The sequence below is a fragment of the Aulostomus chinensis genome, chromosome 1, assembly GCF_037954235.1.
Source record: "Aulostomus chinensis isolate RoL2024-O1b breed Wild chromosome 1, RoL_Achi_v1.0, whole genome shotgun sequence".
Taxonomy (NCBI): domain Eukaryota; kingdom Metazoa; phylum Chordata; class Actinopteri; order Syngnathiformes; family Aulostomidae; genus Aulostomus; species Aulostomus chinensis.
This window is the reverse complement of record NC_141320.1, coordinates 60981666-61002621: the sequence shown is the minus strand read 5'-3', so window position 1 is coordinate 61002621 and position 20956 is coordinate 60981666. Positions and strand designations below refer to the sequence as shown.

Below are 20956 nucleotides of genomic sequence, written 5' to 3'. Positions count from 1 at the left end.
GGAAGCTAACCGGCATGGCTCCTTTATGGCGTGCTGTTGGGAATCTGAATTGCCTGTCAAGCAAAGGGACTTCCAGTCAGACACAATGGAGCTGTTTTGACTAGGGAAGAGATGCAAAAGACTATTCTCCGCAATCCAGCGCAGTCATTATGTCCTGACTCATCACTTGGCAGCCCGCGTCACATTGCAACACACAACCACGCAGACAGGATGCGGCCCACGTAAATTATAGCTTGATGGTAGAAATCAAATTCAAATTGCATACACAAACAGAGGGAAACTGAGTGGATGTTAATAATATGACAGTCAAATGTGTTTTGAAATGCCGTTCGGCAAATACCAATTAAAGGGCAGGGTAAGCTGCAGCACAGCTCTGGTTCCCACTGGTCCCCATTCACATGTATTTAGTTGATAAGCTTAAAAGAATGATGAGCTTAACTGCAAGGTTTCAGCTACCGTTAGCTGGCTATTCACCAGCTGTCAGCCCTTGACAACTAATGCATGCAATCACTCAAATTGTTTATGGTATGTTGTTTATGTAAGCGTGCCCCCCCCCCACCCAAAAAAAAACGATTTAGTGCAGAGCAACAACAACAGCGATGCTGCTAAAATTCTCTTCAAAAGCTGCAAGTGCTAATTGATTGTGTTTGTCACAAAGCGCGACACCTCGTACATCGCACGTAGTAATTTGCGATTCAGCTGTGGGCCTCATTTATGAAATGTTCAACCCCGGTGTTGTGTTACAACGCAAAGCCTGATTTGTATCTCCTTGACCCGGACGTCTATTGTGAATCTCCGGTGGCCAGCAGGTATAAATTACCACCACGCTTCCTGTCCCTACTAAATTAAGGGCTAAAAAGTTCTATCAAATGTTGGGCTGTGCAAAAATACTGACACAGCAATGTGTCAGAATATGTAGCAAGGATCTATGAAATATGGCAATATATCACGATATGTAGCAATAATCTATTTCATAATGTATCAAAATAGGCAGCAAGTATCAATTCAATATCAATATAATATGAAGCAAGTATTAACATATCACAATATATCACGATATGTAGCAATAATCTATTTCATAATGTATCAAAATAGGCAGCAAGTAACAATTCAATATCAATATAATATGAAGCAAGTATTAATATATCACAATATATCACAATATGTAGCAGTAATCTATTTAACAATGTATCAAAATAGGCAGCAAGTATCAATTCAATATCAATATAATATGTAGCAAGTATTAATATATCACAATGTGTAGCAGTAATCTATTTAACAATGTATCAAAATAGGCAGCAAGTATCAATTCAATATCAATATATTATAATATGTAGCAAGTGTTAATATATCCCAATATATCATGATATGTAGTATTGATTCAATGCTGTAATGTATCAAAATATGCAGGAACTATCACTGTAAAGTCACAATATATCACATGTAGCAAGAATCTATTTTATAAAGTAATGTATTAAAATATGTAGCAAGTATCAATATAATATCCCAGTATATCACCATATGTTGTATCTATTTAATGTACTAATATATCAAAATATGCAGCAAGTATCACTATAATATCACAATATATCACAATATGTACCAAGTATTAATATATCACAGTATGTCACGACATGTACCAAATATCAGTAAAGCATCACAGTATATCACGATGTGTACTAATTATCAATGTTATATCACAATATAGCAAGTATAAATATATCAGGATATGTAGCCAGCATCAGTATAGTAGAAAATATATCACAATATGTAGCAAATATTGATGTAACAATATATCACAATATATTAAGTATGAATCTTGTATCACAATGTATTGTGATTAAATCCTTTGTGCAGCATCATATTTCAGTGTGTTCCTGTACAGGAAGTGAGACAAGAAAGTATTTTCACTTTATTGTTCAATATAGTTGACATTTGTTTCTAAAAATAGATGTGAAACACAAATCGTCACTAGTTGCGCATGTGCGAGGAGAAAACTCCAGCCCTTCAGCCTTTTACTTTTTCACATGTCAAAAATTTGCAACACAACACTGGGCCGATGCTGTCCGGTCCGCCAACATCCCCGTCACATTCTCGCCGCGATGTCTTTTCCATCCGACCTCCACACAATTTCCTGCTCTTCCAGTTTTCCGGCCACCAGGCGCAGCTGCTTGTGACTCTCCCAGAACCGCCACGGTGCATCTCCGCTCTCCGCGGAGAATGACGGACGGCTCGTCAAGCCGCGCGGAGCAGATCCGGCCGGACAAGAAGTCCCCACAGGAATAGCAGAGTCAGTTCTTTCAAACAGACAATGTGACCACATCGCTGGCTCCAACTCCCACATCTTGCCGTTTCGGGCGAAGAGCTGCTGTGATATAGAAATCTGTTTAACGCATTGTTCGCGCTCGTAAAAATCTTCATGTGCTTCTCAGGAGGGAAGCGTCGAGCCCTTGATGATGAATCTCCTGATGCGAGGTCCTGAAAGCAAACGTGAACAAATTTACACACAAGAACGTTTTAAGAATGCTAACGGGGAAATTGATCGAATGCAGCACATTATTAGCCAGCATGCAGTTGATTGTTCTGGTTCACCAACGCGAGCATACACACAAATGTTTCCTTGTGTGCATTTTCATAAAGAAATACGAGACAAACTTGAGGAGCAGAACCAGGGGAGGGGAGGGTTTTTTCTAGCTTGAAGCCAGGAGGCATCACTGACATTTTGGGTATAAAGGTCTTGATGAAACCTTGCTGTTTCACACACTCACACTGGCCTCGCTAAAGACAAACCACTGCCAGTTCCCTCTGTAACCCAAATCCTCAGCCTGAACATTCCCGCAACGGAAAAAGCTGCCTCACTGATCAATAGGACAGGCGTCTACAAATCCAGAACCCTCCATTTACTGTAAGTCTTTCCTGTAAGCTCCACGTTATCGCTAATATTCTTGACTCAGCTAGGCCAGAATAATAAGCAGAGAGGGATATTTGGTGGGACTTTAAGAAACTACAGGGCTGTATTAGTGCCACTTTCACTCACTCAGATGAAGAAACACTGCCGGTGATTAAGCTTCTCGTGCGTGTGTGCGTGTGTGTATGTATGTGTGTGTCTTGACTCTATTGGGAGCCTGTAGCAGAGCCTTAAATTATACATATGTTCTCATTCCATTACCAGTGGCAAAGCCTTCCCAGCATTTCCATTACCAAAATGAACACACACACACACACACACACACACACACACACACACACACACACACACACACACACACACACATATCTGTACATGCTTTAAGCAGGATGCATTTACACTGACTACTGACAATCTTGAGGATAAATAATATTCATTTTAATAGACTGGAGTGCATCTGTGACCAAACAGTTGGCAGTTCAGATCCTCCGACAGGCTGGCAAAATCTGGATGGAGGGCATCAATGATTAATGCTCTGTCCTCCCTTAACAACTGCCACTGAGACGCCATAGAGGAAGGCGTTTAATCCTCTTCGCTAGCGGAGCCGCTCTGTGGCAAGCGGCGGGGGGACTGCAGCAGTGGGCAGCTAGCGACTCTCTCAGTAGAACCAAATATTGAGTGTAAAACTTCTGTCAAAGCAAGAATGACTTTAAGAGCTTTTTCTAACTTATGAATATTGCACAACCATGATATGATAACACACCCCCCCCCCCCCCCCGCTCATATGACATGCATCTATAATGGGAGATGGTTGTAAGCTGCGCATATCCTAGCGTGCTGCAGCATCACGAATAAGCTAATACCATTACTTAACTGCATTAGCAAATTATATTGCATGCACATTACGAGGAATTGGTGTTCTATATATTTCCACTTGAAGTGCTGTTGGCGAATCCAGAGAGCTGTTTATTGTTTTCACCAGAAGGAGATTGGACTGTACTCCTCTCGACTGCGAACCCCGCTCCACTTCACTCCATCTCAACTCAATGCCAGCTCTTAAAAGTTGCTCCGGTAAACACCCCAGTACCTCTCTGTGGCTGCCTCTCATCAGCTCTCAGATCAGATCGGAGCGGCAGGCTTCTGCGGAGAGGTGTTATCAGACAGCTGAACAGGAGAGGTCCAGTTGTTGTCATTTGAGTCCAAATACGAGCTGAGACAACATCAGACAAGGATTAAATCAACAAACCCAAGTGACCCCGACTGACCCCACAGGTTACTTACTACTGTGTGAAGAGAGAGCAAGTATTAAGCCTGTTGGGAAGGAGACACAGAGGGGGGGGGAGCAGTGATGAAGGAGCGGAGCTACACTCAAGGAGACAGCTTTCCAAAAAGGTTCAGGAAGCAGTCATTCCAATACATCCTTAATGAATGAATAATAAACATCTTGCTGTGCAACAGCACCCTGTTTTTGTGGGGGGGTGGGGGGCGGGTTCTGAGTTTGTTTGCTCAGCTTGTCATTTGCAATTCTGGGAAGTCTCACCTCTCTTGCTCTATCTGAAGTCTCACTCTGCATCTTATTAAACCCAAGTGGGATTTATCATTCTTATCATAAGACGCAAAACTGAGAAGGTTTTTAAAACATGTACCTGATTTCTACTCTCGTCAGACCTGTGATAGAATCTCTGATGTAAAACCGGTTCAGATAAACAGGGGACAGGGCTGCGGCTCCGTAATCGTTTGCTGGAACGCCTTTGAAAACAACTTCTGTCATGACTCAACATTTTCCTGTTTTAAGTATTTCTTTTTAAAAGGTTCATAGATTCGGCAAAATCTGAAGAATGGAGCCGTTTCTATGGCAATCCTGTCGTTTTACATGCCTCCCATCCAAGCACTGACCAAACCTTTTACATGCCTGAAGGACCCTGTTGTTGTACGATGAGGTGAGAAAAATAGACCTGTTTGGGGGGGAGGAATACAGACAAATAGGCGCAGAAGTCCCAAGTAATTACAGTGATTATTGACAGCTCTGGCGATAAGCAAACTATGACACACACGGAGGGACCCAGTGGATTTACGACTAATTACCATTTAGCGGATCTTAACCAAAAGTATGATCCAAGCTCACGCCAAAGAATTACTGCAAAAACTGGAGTAGTTCGTCATGAGCTTGATTTTTTTGTTGTTTTTTTTGCGACAGCTACACATAATGGGCCATCTATAATTTCGTATCACATAACCCTTATTTGGTCGCTCCGAACCACTTCATGATAATACGACAAATTTCATCATTTACACTTCATTTATCGCTGGAAACACAATCGCAGGAAAAAAACATCCATGTCCGTGTGACAAAACTCTGCGATTTTGTCAGTTGAACCTTTTGCCATCTCTCGAAAAGAGAGAAAGCGAGAGAATAACAAGAAGAATAGCAACGCTGATGTAAACATATTACGTATATAGGGCCTTGGCTGTAGTACATTTAACTCAGCTCTTCATTATTTTCTTAAGGGCTGTGTGCTGGAGGCATCTTTTACTGGCAAAGAAGCTCACGGGAGGCTGTAGGGACAAGTACTTGATAGAAAAAAAAGAAGCTTTCAGCTGCTGGGTGAGAGGGAGTGTGTGCAAACCTGTTGTACAGCCGTCCCTTTTTTTTAGAAAATTAATGTATATACTGCAGTGATAATACATGGAGGTAACATGACAATTGCTCTGAGGTAAAAGTAAGATTGCACTTGGTCTTGACTATATCTGCTGGAGTGACTTTGGCCAACAAATCTTCAACCCACATAACCAGCAGCATGTTTTGCAAGGCTTCACTTGGATGATGAACATCAATACAGGAGTTAATATTGACATTTCCTTCCAGTTATATGAAGATCATCCCATAAATCAGCCCCCATCCTGCGAGTAAGCATCGGCCGTTAGCTGACGTTAGCCCTCTAGCTAACGTCAGCTAACATTCAATGCTTTACTCTGCGTATTTTGTCCTGAACCTTTCATCCACCCCTCATTGTCTCTTCCGTCATTTGGCAGCAAAATGTACACAGCAGATGCAGCTTGGAATGTCCCATTTTGCCAATCTTTACTATTTTACAGTCTGTGTCTAATTCAACCTTTTTTCCTGCCACATACAAGACTATTAAATGTTATAACAGCAGACAACAATGCCCCATTGTGGTCAGTGGCAGCTCATTAATAGGTTCCTGTAGATCTCTCAAAACCTCTCAATTGCTTCTCTCCCTAATAACTTTCTCTGTCACTCTGGAACTGTTACAACTGAAGTATAATACACCAAAAAAAAATACAATAAAAGGTCTGACACATTACTTTTTATAATCACTCGCGACAGCAGCAGTGAATTCATCGTTTTCTTGTTGTCTAACTACCATGAGAGCCTTCAAATCGTCACCGCTTTTCAATGCAACACAAGTTTCCAGCACAGATTTCACCCCTGGGGCCAAAATCACTCAAGTTTAGTCTAATCTCCAAGAACTGCTGCAAAATTGCTTACTTTACTTGACTTGAGTTTCCTTTGCAGCCAAACACTGTATCAGAGGAGAAAACAGGTTGTTTTACTCAAACATTCATGATTCAGCTGAACTATCTTATCGGGCCCTGTAATAATGTAGTTCGGAGCTGAGGGTGGATTGAAAAAAAAATGAAAAAAGGCGCATGTTACAGTTCGTAAACAATCTGATAATGAACTTGGCACCATGGAGAAAAAGAGAAGCTGGTAGAGGGACACGGAGAGCAAGGGGAAGGAGACGGAGTTAACAAAACAGAGCAGAGGGATGACTGCCAATTGAGTGATAATTATCGTCTCAAGGAAGAAAAAAAAAAAAACCTGAAATCAACAGAAAAAACATATTGAGCTATGGATTCCTGCCCAGGGTGAGGCGCTGACAGTATCTCCCTCTGCCATCTGAATCTGTCACAGAGCTTATTCCTCAATTTTAGCTCTGTGGAGTGCAGGAAAACGGCAGCGAAGAGGAGGAAGAAGGAGTGGAGGGGGAAAAAAAAAAAAAAAGAAACCCTCCCTCTGCACTCAATCTCACCCATGAGCAAAGCCATCATTCACACAGTCATATTTGAATTAGATGTCTAGACATACAGTTTGCCAAAGGACTACTCTGCTTTGTGGTCAAGGGTTTCCATGCAGCTCTTATCCTCTATCAAAAACGATGGAGCTCAAGAGAAGATTCCCGGGCGAGGAATGAATGCGGGCGTAAATGGATCTGAAGAAGTTTTCCCGGGGAAGGGTGAAGTCCTGTAAAGCTTTCCTTCGCAGGACGATCCATAGAACCAGAATCACCTATTGTTTAAAAAAAAAAAAAAAAGGGTTCTTCTGGGACATTACGAATGCAAACCATTCTACCTGAGGTCAGATCATGACCTTCTGCCACTCCTGTTCAGTATGAACAAACCCTTAAAATACATAGGGGTCTTTTTACCCGCCCACGCTGTTCCAGCCATGTTTTCTGAGATGGTTTTACGCAGGATACTTTGTTCTCTGCGGTTTGCGTCTCCAGTTTATGTCGGACACGATCAGCTTGCAGTTCACTGATTCTTTTAAGTAAAGGATTGTTTGTTTGATTAATTTAATGTGGGAACACAAACAACTTTGCCTATGATGCGATGAGGTTGTCTTTGCATCCATCCATCTTCAACTGCTTATCCGGTGTCGGGTAGTAGTGAATCCCGAGGCCGGCGTAATGAAATAGGGCCTCCACCTGGTCCGTGGTCTGGTCCTCATTCTCCTTCAAGTTGGACCAGGTGGAACACCTCCCTAGGTGCCACTAAGGTGGCACCCTGACTTGATGCCCGAACCCCCTGGACTGGCTCTACGCTGGAGTCCCTCTCGGTTTTCTTTGCACTCGTTTTTAAAGGTTTTTTTTGGTTTTTTTTGCACATTTCAGTGTAATTTGTGTCAATTTATATGGAGCAGCTTCACTGCACGTAGAGGAAACATAAAAATTGACTAGCCGCGTAAAGATGTGTCACGTGGGCCCACGGTTAGTGTTGCAGCTCCAATTGGGTATAATGTAGGCAACGTGGTGCCCTGCATCACAAACATGTTTGGTTTTATTGCGTTACCTCGCAGGAAAAAAAAAAAAAATTGGATTCAAAACGCCAGGTGGTAGTTCCTGCTGTTAAATGAACATTTGGATCCGGCAAACACTTGACTTTACAGAAGGAGGCGAGCGTTTGGGTCCAGTACAAGAGTTTTTACTGCAGGTTTTCGTCACCGAGTGTGTTCTGCAGAACGATTGTGTACCCACATGAATTTTAGCGAATAGATGGAGAGTGCTCCATCTGCCGTTAAACAAAATATGACCCTAAAAATCATGTCATGGTGTCGTATTTCATTCCTCTGAGGTCTTTTGGTACAAAAGTTCACCAATCCAGTCCTCTTTGGTGCTGCTTGCTAGTATTAATCACCGCTTGTGTCTTAGATGAGCAGTAAACACCGATGTCACTGACCGTTACACATTAATTGAGGCTTTCCGCCTTTGAAGCCAGATCCAAAAGGTGCTGATTATAATCAGGGATTTGAGGAAGTGAAACTTTGTTCCTGGCACCTGAATAAAACTGTTAATCCCCACGCCGATGATCCATCGCCCTTTTATTCCCCTCCCTTTCCACTGCTCATTCACCTACGCTTGACTTCCACCACACTGAGAGGCTCACCCACACACTCCAGCATCCATTTTCATTCATCTCATCCTAGCGGAAATTGTATCTCTCCTCTGATTAGTGTTATTTATTGCACTCAGGATCTTCTGTCTTTCACCTTTGTGCTGCCAACAAAGTAGGGGCCAGTCTTTCATAGGTGTGAGCGTGGGGCTCATTGTGTGTGTGTGTGTGTGTGTGAGACTGAGAGCAAGAGAGAGAGAGAGGGTGGCAGTCAATTAAACAAACAGACACTGTCCTTGGATGAGCTTTTTGGGTTTCTTAAGCACCTAGCTTCAATTCAGGGAACACTACAGTTCTGTGTGTTTTATTCCCAGCTGTATAACTGCCTCTATCATACATGCTGCACACAGAAAAAAAAAAAGGGGGGGGGGAGAGATAGCAAGGGAGGGAGGGAAAGATGGGAGCAGGAGGGAGGGAGGGGGAGGAAGAGACAACACACCAGATAGAAACAGAGACCTAGAAACAGGAAAGAAAGAGGGGATGCAGAGAGGATGGAGGAGTTAAAATGCACCACACAACAGTGCCATCTCGTGGGCGTTTTTGTATCCATTCCCTCAACCCTTCTCTTTTTTTGCATTGTCCTCCCCTGCTACAGTTCCTCACAAATCTTGTATACATGCATGCAGGGTGCACAGATACCTACTTTGGCAGCAGATGTGCCATGTAATCTTTGTATCCATGTACTGCAATAATTCAAACACACAGTGAAGAAGCCTGTAGTTTGTCCCTTTTTATTTCCCCTTGGCATGCCTTTTTTTTTTAAACCCCCCCCCACCACCACCACCACCACCACCACCACCACCATTCCCACCACATCTCCCTCCCAATGTTGCACCGCGTCACCACCCAGACTGTAAACAGCGGTGATGGATTACTAATTGTCCTGCATGCTTTATGCAGCGGGGTGGAGACAGCTGCTGGTGGGTGGACTGGAATATGTGTGTGTGTGTGTGTGCATGAATCAGAAAAATACCGGGGTCTATTCTAAAGAATAAAAAAACACAAAAAAAACCCTGCTTCACACACACTAAAGCATCACATTACAGTGTGTCATGTAGTTTTTGCTACATAAACGATGAGATGTGACATGACAAGGCCGTTTGACCTTCACAGTTAGCATAATGCCTTTGATTTGCAGTTTGATACTTCGCCCATTAGTTTTGCTTTGATGGCCATTATTAGGCCCATGGGGGATGTGTTGCAATCTTAAAGCAATAAACTCTGCCCTACTACATAAAAAATAAAGCACAGCTTTACTGGAAAGGAGTGTAAGTTTTGCTTAGGAAAGGAATTCAATGATTGCCCTTTGTTTTGATGGATATTGGTTGTGGTACTGAGCAAACTAGAGGGTGCACAAACCCCCGCCAAGGTGACCTCTGCCAAACTCGATGTAGGAGAAAAAAAAAACAATTTTTCACTGCGTTAAATGAATCTGCTCGAAAATTTAATAGGTTCCTTCTTGGCCCGTGCTGCACCCCCACCACCAGACTTGATAAAATTCAGCTGCATTGTTTTTGCTAACGGACTAACACAAAGAGCATCAAAAACATTCATCAATGAGGCGCCGCCGCTGGTTCAGTTCCCAGCGTTGAGCGTCCAGATTAGTCGGGTACCTGAGTCTGAGAGGCCGGAGTATTTGACAACGTGACACATGATGGAGGAAGCACAAGGATGGCCGCGGTGTTCCCCAGAGCGGCAGAGGGAAACCATCACGGAAAACCACATGTACAGTTGGGGAGAATAACGGGGGCAAAAAAAGACCAACGGGGGGGGGGGGGGGGAGGTTCAGTTCGCTGAGTGCGATCTCATAAATTTCACCCTGTTTTGTGCGACTGAATGTGCCGTCAGTATCGCATTGTAAACAGGGGATATGAACGCTAGGTTGAAAAAACAACAACTTTTCGCCCAACCTTTTTACGCTCACTCGACGTGGTTTACGCCAAAAAAAAAAAAAAAAAAGAGTTCAAGCACAAATCGGGAGATGGCAACACATTCGCTGATTAAGTAGCAAACATTGAATTGCGTGACGCATTTTTCTGGTTTCCCCGTAGGGTGCAACAACATGGCTGATGACAACAACCGATAGATTTGGACCGATTCGGTTCCGCTACTTCTGTGACAGCCACATTTCGGTATGTTGCCTCTACCACCATTTTCCAATAGAACTAGTTTACACAACCACCGAATTCACGTGTCTTCATTTTAAACAAGAGGCCCCAATCACCCATACTAATCACATTTTCTCTGGGAACTAGCCATAATCATCATAGCCACTAGAGGTCCTCGTGTAGGCATGTATACGTACGCACAAGACGATAATGGCCTAACAGTGTCAAGTTCTAGTTCTGGGTCACATCCAAAAGATTGAGAATAATTTATTTGTGAAATTCTCACGTGGACACAGAATTTAATGCACCAGTAGTCTTCAGATTATCATTTAGCTTTAATGGCACACGAACAGAGTGTGAGAGACACGCACACACACATACACACACACCCTTATCTTCATCTCCGCTGTCCAATCAATCCTCCCTCGCTGCTTCCTGCTTCCTTCCTCCCTCAATCTCACTGGTCACATCACCCATCAGTAAAAGTGACAGCAGCCAAAGGAGATTTTATCTGTGTGACTTTGGTTCAGAACGGACAGGAGAACAAGCTGATTGGCCAAATGAATTACGTGTGCATTATTGATATATATTCATGTCGTGTCCCACTTTTGTCGAATCATCAGCGGCTGGACATGAGATTCTGATCCAGGAACAGCGCCAACCGTGTGCAGGTTTGCAACTTGGAACATGAGGGAAGGGAGTCACTTGTGGTCCAAGTGCACTCTTTTATATCACCCTGATTGAGTGCATCAACGTTTTTCTAGTTTTTGCTTCTGTCTGGCATTGTTTATCTCAGTATACAACGCAGGAATAATCATAAATAAATTTGGCAAATTTGCATACGTTTCAGCTGCAGAAATTCTTTGATTTTGTTGAAATATTACAAATCAGAAGACGCTGTCAACAGCTGTAAATAAATCCATTTTTGACATGTTTTTGGAGTAAAATGTGATATAAATCAAGCTATGAATTATATATGAACAAACCTCTGCGTACAAACCTTCAAAATAAATTGGCCAGAGGATAACTGACAGTTTATTTGCTGGTCTCGTCATGCCATGAAATAGAATAATAATTATAATCTTGGATTAACATTAGCAGCACATAGTTTCCCCGATGCTACCAATAAAAGCCATGGGTAGATGGTTGATTGACTGATCAAATGATGGATGTTGCTTGCAAAGAACAACCTCCTCCCTTCCTCTGCCAGTTATCAAGCAGCTTCGCTGTTCAGCAAATGTCATTCATAATTAAAATGTACAAAAAAGATGAGTTCAGCCTCAGCGGTTGTAGCGGCAGCCCAGCAGGCCAGATCTTCTCGGCTTCTTTTTGAAGAGATGAGGAGTGAAAAGATCGATCATCGCCGTGCCCTCCAAAAAGTTTGCTCCTTTGGGCTTGTGAATAATTTAAATACAAACTCTTGCAGTTTGGAGGGAGTTGAGCAAGATTGGACTGTTGTGTGGTTCCAGTCCGATCATCTCGCCATTCCAAAAATGAAAATGAAATCCCTGGCTATTTCATCAATATGTGCAGTTCTGAGGGACATTGTGTGCTGTACCAGCTGGACACGTGTACATAGCGTGCACAGAAATCTCTATTAGATGTGCAGCTCTTGGTCCAGATGGCAAACCCTGACTGTACAAGAGAAACGAACCTGACTGATTCCAAGCATTTGTTCTTGAGTCTAACACAGCAGGACAAAGTACAAAACACCCTGAGACACACGCTCGCGTGTCTGAGCAATGGGAGAAGATACATTTCCTCCTTTTCATCATCATTCAGTGCAAAATATAGTTGCGCACAAGGTGATGACACAGAAAATGTGGAAGTGCAACCTGGGCGAATAAATTAGGACCTTTTTTTGTGATTTGGCGCGAGAATTCCCTCGTGAAGAGTGCTGCGGGTTAGTACTGGCGAGAGAGACCGTGTCAGGGGGCAGGTAAGAAAAACCAGACACCACACTTGGTAACCTCGTGCAATTTCAGGTTTATTGAGTTTTTTTTTTTTTATATTAAAGGAACAGAGGGGCAAAAGCAACAGTTTTATCGAGAAGCCAAATACCTAAGTGATTTTTGGTTTCATTTCATGTTTGAATCTGCTTGAGAAACGTTGGGAAAGTCTTTCAGAAAACCCTCAGGTTTTAGGAGGTTAAAGTAGCTTATAGCCTGGTACTTAAACTACTAAGGTGTTTAGCCTCTTTACTGTCCAGAGTCTTGCATTTTACTATGTGTTGAAGAAGAATATTGCTTCCGAGCCAGTGGGAAACTTCAAAACAGACAAAAAAAACCACACATTTCAAACAAAACTGGCAGTGGCATTGCGTGGTACGACATCTGAGGTCAGCACTGATTACCAGTGCGAATGAAAAGATTGTGTTTCTATGTCAGAAAGTTGCCCCACCCACACAGAACAACATGAAACTGATGTAACTGCACAGGTTCCTGTACAGGTTCCTCTCCTGTAAAGAACATAATGGAGCACTTCGCCAGTCAGTACCTTCATAAATTATGACAACAAATATCCCGCTCGGAGGATCGTCCTTCATACTTGTTCCGCAAAGACTGCAAATGAAATTTTTTCAGTTCCAGCATCCATGCCATCAACTCCTCCGTCAACCAGCAGCAACACAGCAACGTCTGGTGCGCAAAAAAAATCCCACTCAAATCCACGAACTGACATTTCACATTCACCAAACCAACTGTGTTTCCTCACCAAGATTTGTCTGACGTCCGAACCTTCAAGATTTCAGCACAATTCAAGAGGGCGTCATCGGGGAATAGACAGTTTTCTGCCACCAGGAAAGGATCCTCATGTACTTTCTATCTGCATCGCTTCCGTGGGGCTGGCGTGCATGGTTTTAAGAGGTCCTGGTCACTTTTGGGGTCATATGAGATCAGGGTTTTACACACCCCGTGGGTCTATTTGCATGAAAAATGTCTGCATGTGAGCTTGCACGTTAGCATGCTCATTTATGCTTCTTGTCGTAACCGTCACACTGCTTTCGACAGTTATCCGCGTTGAAACCTCCGTTGTTTATTTACCGGCACTCCAGATTGAGACTAAATGATATGTCACCAATAGTGCGGTTGCGTGCTCTGATTGGAGCAGCCATGGTGACAAGTCTGTTGCAGTCGGCAGCTCCGTTTCTCCTGTTACTGGTCTTCGTAATCAACAAAGAGAAAGAGGGGGGGGGGGGGGAATCCCATTCACCGACAACTGTAGTGACATACTGTCTGTACGTGTGACAGACAGCAAGAGCACCACACTAAGTAGTAGATTTTCCTTTTGAGGAAGAAGCTGCCATCATTCCTCCACCAAAGCTCCTTTCATATCCCCGGCATGACCAAAAAGAAATTCGACTTGATATTCTGCGAAGCATCAAACCCCTTTTAGACCTTCTGTTTCCATCTGCTACCCTTTACTTTGTCTCTCTACCCTTCTGTCATAATGTCGCCTCGACACTATGCTGGGTGAATTTCTTCAAAAAGCAGCAGCAATTACATTTTGAGCCTTGGGGCAAGGGGGGGCGATGTTTGGAGAAGTTGGTTGGGTGAGGATTTCTGGGTGTGATTGGTCATGCCTTACCCTCCCTGCTTGAATCTCAAAGAGGCAGAGGGATGAGTGGAATGGGATTGCCCATTTTGTTCCTGGATGGCAGTATGCAGCCCCCCCCCCCAAACTCCCATCCCCACCACACCAGGTCCACAGCTTTGAAGCGTCTCAGAAAGACAAACAGACACGCACTCTCCCACCCTCCCTACTTCGGTCACTACACCCTGTGGGCCAAATGATGACTCAGAGCTTTAATCGTGTTTGCAGGGGATTGATGCACAGAGCGGAGGTTTCCTCGCCAACTGGGAGAGGGCAAGAAAAAGATAGAAGTGAAGTGATGGTGACAGAAAGGGAGAAACCAGAACAAAAGAGAATCAAAGGTGCAGCTACCGAACCCAAACTCATTATTGTTCTCAGCGGTGAGACGACTCAGCCTTATTATTCTCTTGTGCATAACACAAACTCATAACAGGAGATTGCTTGCAGCGTTTATGGAGTAGGGATAATGCTTTGGCGCTTCTTGTCCTTACCCTTGGCACACTCTTTTTTTCCTCACATAATCCGATCATTTAAGTATTTCTGAGCTTATTTTACTTGTTAGCGCTTCTCATTCTCCGGTAGTGTGGATGGTTTCGGGTGGTGGGAGGCAGCTAACTGCTGGGAAGGACTTAGAGGTGAGAGGTGGTGTTGTGGGGATTAGAAATTTAACTAGAGTTGAAAATAAATGCACTTTTTTTTTCTTTTTCTTTTTTTTGCTGCGTTTCCTTTTTTCATTCTCTTTTTCTGCTCTGACAGTTTGGCATAAATTAAAAGCTGTGCTGTCATCCTAAAGTCTGTGCACTTAATGCTTCAGCACTGTTTAATTTCTGACAGCAGCAGTTCCAAATGTACTAATTATTCTACTTTCCTAATAAAATCTGTGAAATTACTTTTTTATATCTTTAATTATTAAACAATCATCTGAAAGTCCCCAAATGGACATGTTGGTTGACACTTCCCTGCATTTAATCTGCCCCCTCTTGATCCAGAATAACCTGGCTTGTCCAGTGTTTTGCAATGCTACTCTCGGAAGTTTCTACCCTATGACGCAAAACTAGTGACTTGCATTTCCTGGCATAGGGATGATGATGACTGGAATGATGTTGAGAGAACTCCTTGACACACCGGGTAATAGAAGAAAGCCTTGAGAGCTGATTGATTATAGACATGGTCTCAATTTCACTGACAGTTGCATTGTTTGGAGCAATACGTAACAGCAAGAAAATTGTGAAACTCTCCATTGTCCTTGTACATTTGCAACCCTCCTCTGAAGACAAAGGTCGCGTCATCCAATATTTGCTGGTGCTTTATTGAACGTTGTTATAGCAACATGGTTTGTCTTGGATCACGCGAGAAATTTTTAAGTCCACACATCCGAATCCAAATCTGTACATGACTAAATGCATCACCGCTTGTGCGACAGATTGTGCATATAAAAACAGAATCTGTATTCCATGGAGAAAAAGTCAAGACGGGGAAGCTTCGGGTTTCCTTTTGAGGAGATTTGACCAATCAGGTTTGAGCAGGCTTATGCAAATAGTCCCTGTGTGGCCTGAACCCAGAAACACTGGCCCTTCTTCCCAGAGGCTAGCTAGGTCATCGGACATTGATGATGGGTTCTGAGATCACCGTTACGCTACACAGTACGGGTTAGCAGTCACGTTGAGATGATTGTGTACAATATTTTGAAATGGTCCACAGCAAGTGTTGAAATGATGGAGTGGACTTGTGCGCATTTGTCTTGGTTTTACAAGTGGCTAATAATCATCATACAAAATGTGTGTACCGTGCAGCATCGGAACAGTGTTTTAGAATATTTTTAAAAAATGACAGCAAGAAAAATGCTTCACAAACATGACGCCATTTCAGTCCAATTTTTTCTGCACTGTTTTCTTTAACTGCTCAAGCTGACTTCCTGATTGTGATTTAATCGTGCAGTGCGACTCCACCTTATCTTTGCAATGCCTCGAGAGAGTTGTTACGGGCCAAGAAGAACTGGTAGGGAGCCATAACATCATTTACAATGGTGACTGGAACTGGAAACAAATTAATTGTTTTGTGAGTTCTCTTCTCCTCTCCCACACAGCCCAACACCAACCCTTCCGTATTCAAGAATACCTGTTCAGGTCGCATCATTGCCGTATTCGGCCGTTTTTATCCGCTTGATTTTCTGAGTATCATTTCAAGTCTTTTGGTGCCCTGCAAGGCCGGCTTGGGTGTCTTTTTTAAATAAAAATAACAAAAAGCTTTCATGACGCCACCTTCTTGTACTTTGCCCACCTGCTTATTTAGAGCAACACAATTGGCCAGATGTGTTTTCATGGTTTGGACGATTGACTGGAATGTGGATAGTTTCTGCTTTGGTGACCCTTTTAAAATTCCTGCAAACGAACGCCATTGCCGTCAAATTTATATTACGAGCATCTGCGTGTTGGCATTGATATTGAGCTCACATTGAGCCCGGAGCACCTGCTTCGTCTTAGAGGTGCTAAGCAGAATATTTTAGAGCATTATGTTTTGTCAAAGCGATGATTTGCAAGACTTTAACAAGCAAAAAGGTGTGCTCCCTTCATGTGCCTCAGCAGTCTAAAACAACTCGCTCAGGGGTTGAGTTTTAGGGAATGACATTGGACGGTGTCTGCATCATCTGATGATAGGCTGTGAAACTCAAGGTTGCGTTTAATCGCCTATTTTTCAAAAAGATAACGGTAAACCAAAACATACTGTACAACTGCTCCTGCTATTGATGGAGTATTTTTCATGCAAGGAAAATAAATGTCTGGTATATCTCTATTCCTCTGCCTCCTCACACAAATGCAGTTGATTTGGTCTGGGCCACGGGCATTAATACCAGAGTGTTCACTCATATTAGAAGGCACACCGAGGGTTCCGCTATCAGTACCAGAACTGCTATCACAAGTGCTTCATGCAAATATGGAAAGTGTTTCACAGACCACCATCTATAATTCCCAGATTTTTAAAGGACTGGGATTTTTTTTTTCAACCATCTATTTGCTTTATTTTGCAGCAGTTTGCTCACCACTGCAGCAGCTCTGTTTACACACCAACGGAGAGCATTAAACCATCTGAATTCTCTTGAAAAAATAATCAACTGAGCCGCGCAATAAAAACAACAAAGACTATCGTAATGAGCACAAGGCTTTCACTGCACCATTATCAGCCAGTGTGGAGAGATGAGGGCCCTCACACAATTACAAGTCCCACACTTATCTTGTCGAAGCAGATTCTGCAGGGGAAAGAGAGTCTTGTGTGTGGGTTGGTGTGTGTGGGTGGGAAGGCGAAGTTCAAGGCCAAGCCTATAAAAGAGAGCTCAGTGTGTTAACAATCTATGATGGACCAGCTTTCTTTTGAAAAGTTTCTCCTTTCTGACTCCTTTCATGTCATATGTGGCAGTTATTTCACCTGGGCGGAATGTCTATCATGCCCTGTTAACCAGTATAAAGTGCAGAAATGTCATGTAACTATGATGGATCGGGTCAAATAACATTTATTAATGCTGCAGTATCTGCGTTATGGGGAACATGTACACTGGAAAACTGCTGCAGGCGGGAATTGTGGTACAATATATGCCCCATGGTATTTTTATAACCCATATAATCTAAAAATCTGAGAAAGAGCAGGTTTTTTTTCTCTCGATACTGTGAAGGATATTTCACTCCTTGCTACACCCTATTAAGGGATTCACTGTGGATTTATACAGAGAAGACTTCCACTTGCATTGTGGAGACAGGCACTGTCCTGCACTGTTCATAACTTGGCAAACGGGCACTAATGAGGCTAAAACCCATGGGTGCTACTGTGAAGCGCTTGCACGGGATGTTTCTTTACTTCACCTTCTGTGTGAGGTGGCTTTTGCCATCCATCCATCCATCCTTCTACAACCTCTTATCTCAAGTCAGTTCCTGAAAGTAGCAGCTCCAGCAGGGAACCCCAACTTGTCTCTGCTCTAACTGGAGGACCCTGAGCTGCTCCAAGGTAAAGCGTGGAGATGTGATCCCTCCACCTGTACCTCATTCCGTCCCCGTGGACTCGTCCCAGTTGGACCTGTCTAGAACCCCTCCCTAAGGAGGCGCCCAGCATCTTAACTAGATTCCCAAACCACCTACACTACCTCCATTCAGTGCAAAGGTGCTGCAGCTCTGAGTCCCTCACAGAAAACTGAGCTCCTTGTCTTATCTCTGTAATACCATCTTTCTGGATATTCTTAAAGTTACCCCTCACTTCCAGTGAAGCAGGACCATGCCCCATACTAACGGCACCGAAGAAAAACTACAAGTTGTTTAAAAGAGGGAAATTCCTGAAGACCTCTCTCCTTTTTTCCCTTGAAGGCAGTAAACCGGCAAATCAGTGGCCTCACTTGTTGTCTTTCCTCGTATTCTTCTGCTACACTGCTGTTAGAGCCATCGTTACGTTAATAATATTCCAGCGTCTTCAGACAAAAAAACGCTACTACTACTTAGCCTGGTTTAATCACTTCAAACCACTAGACGGAAATTTGCATTTTCTCATTTGAACCAAGGAAGGATCAGTTTGTTGGCCAACAACTCTGCTCCATGCATGCTTTTATGTCTCCGCACAAAGGAGAGATTTTGACCAGCAACAACAATTATGGAGAGATTATTTACACGGAACAAAAAGGACAAGCCAGCACTTTAACAGAATAATGAAATCTTTACAATGGGTGATTTTGTCATTTACATTCCACCTCTCATGAGGAATATGGCTTCTGATTTACTCGGCAGAATTCACACCACCCTACAAGATGCATTTAATCAGAATCAATTTGCATTCTCTTAGCGTCTGACAATCAAATGTGAGTGGGATCATTAAAACCGTTGCTATTTTTGTCCGTTTTGTAGTTGTTGTTTTTTTTTTGTGTCTCGCTTTTCTTGTGCAACCACTCCTTTCTAAGAGTTTTCTCCGCGTGTTTCCGTCATGCATCACACCTTATATTTGAACCACGAGGAAAGGCAGGGCGACTGTCGAAACAGCATTTACATCTTGATTAACTTGAAAACAGATGCAGCACATAGTGTGTTTACTGTCAAGTACAAGTGTTGGGGAGGACATCAGCACTCCTTGGCACTCGCAGACTGACACTTTTAATACTCCTGCCAGAGAGGAAATATGGTAGGTGACCTAACACGGGGGCTTACTACTGACGGTCACAATGAGAAGGCTCAGTGTCAAAGCCATTATACAAGCCTGTGAGAAAACACACACACAAATCAACCTCTGCCAGCTCGACTCTACAGACAGCCTTCGGGGAGATTTCCCTTTTCATCAGCTTTTCTCTTCTTCCTCCAACCAGAACCAGTTAATAGATTGGGATTTGATATGCTGTCACTCATCTCTTGCCTGATTTGGATGACAGGCGGGTTCGGGAGCTGATGCAAACCAAGCAGGGAGGAAATTTTTTTGAGGCTTCGGAAGATTCCCTACTGAGCAGAAAGCCAATCATTAGGAATTAGAAAGAGGAGGGGGAGAGAGGGAAAATAGTTCAGGGGAAAGGGGAATAAATTTAATGGAGAGTCAATAGGTATTGATTTTTATGTAAATTTCTACACAGCAGAGGAGAGGAGCGCCTGTTCAGTCATGGGCTATCAAGATCCAGAATAAGGCTAAAACAGATGAGGGGATATTATCCACTATTCACTGTGTCTACTATTTCTCTCAGTTCTGCTACCTCCGCCGTCTCTGACAGTTTCTCATTCACCAATGCTCTTCCTTTCTCTGTCTCATTCTCTCCCCTTCTCCATCCCCTTTGTGTTGCTGCCAAGCAGTCAAATGGATGTTGGCATATTTTAGTGCTCCGTTGTCCAACTCGCGCTCATGCGAAGGCCAAGTCTGTGGCTCAGCAGAGTGCAACTTGGCAGCAGACTAGACAAGCAAACTAAAGCAATTAGCGTGGCCACCAACAGTCGGTCGGAGAACCAACAGATCGTTCCGTTCGTGAGTCAAATAAGGGGTATTATTTATATTCAAAAGGTCAGCAGAGGATTTCAGATCCGTTAATCTTTGCTGTCTCTGGGCGGAAAAACAAAAGGATGATGCTAAAAGGGCAGGGCGCCGGAGGAAGATGGGCCGTAAGAGATCAGGATTTTAACAACCACCTTGTGACACACATGCAGAAATACAGCCGAGCAAAGAGGTCAGTCAAAGTTGTGCGGCGTTAAAGGCAGCCGAGTATGACAACCTCAGAGGGCCCGACTGCCCTTGCTGTCAAAAAAGATGACCCTCATCTCACAGTCTTTGTTCTGGACAAGAGAGGAAGCAAAGCGGGCAAAAAAACAACCAAAAAAAAAAGACAGCAAAGCCTAAGAATAGTCTTAGCTGCTGGGATGCCAGAGAGTAACTGGTCTGATGTGTTTGGCATGAATGGACTGGAAGGGTTCCTGTGCAGCGGTTGAGAAATAGAGGTTTCTGAGAGAAGGAAAAGACCCCAGCGACCAACTCATCAAACCGAGATGCTTGAGGTTGTGGCTAATAGTAGAATATGTTGTAATTTACCGGAAGAGCGAGTGGATGGAGGGGGAAGTTGGACTGAAGTAACATGGGATTTTGCATCCAGACTGCGGTTTGAGCCACATTTGCTCCAGCAGATTGTCTTGAGTCGCCCGTTTTTAACTGAACT

At 43.3% G+C, this 20956-nt stretch overlaps 2 long non-coding RNA genes across 3 annotated transcripts in view; one reads left to right on the top strand and one right to left on the bottom strand.

The window, feature by feature from the left end:
* LOC147272618 (uncharacterized) overlaps window positions 1–20956 on the top strand; it is a 217339-nt gene that overhangs the window by 175449 nt on the left and 20934 nt on the right. The window lies entirely within an intron of this gene.
* Window positions 1576–4681, bottom strand: LOC147272619 (uncharacterized). Its single transcript, XR_015115903.1, has 3 exons — window positions 4555–4681; window positions 3996–4118; window positions 1576–2478 (listed from the first exon to the last, which is right to left on the bottom strand). It is a non-coding gene; the product is annotated as an uncharacterized LOC147272619 (long non-coding RNA).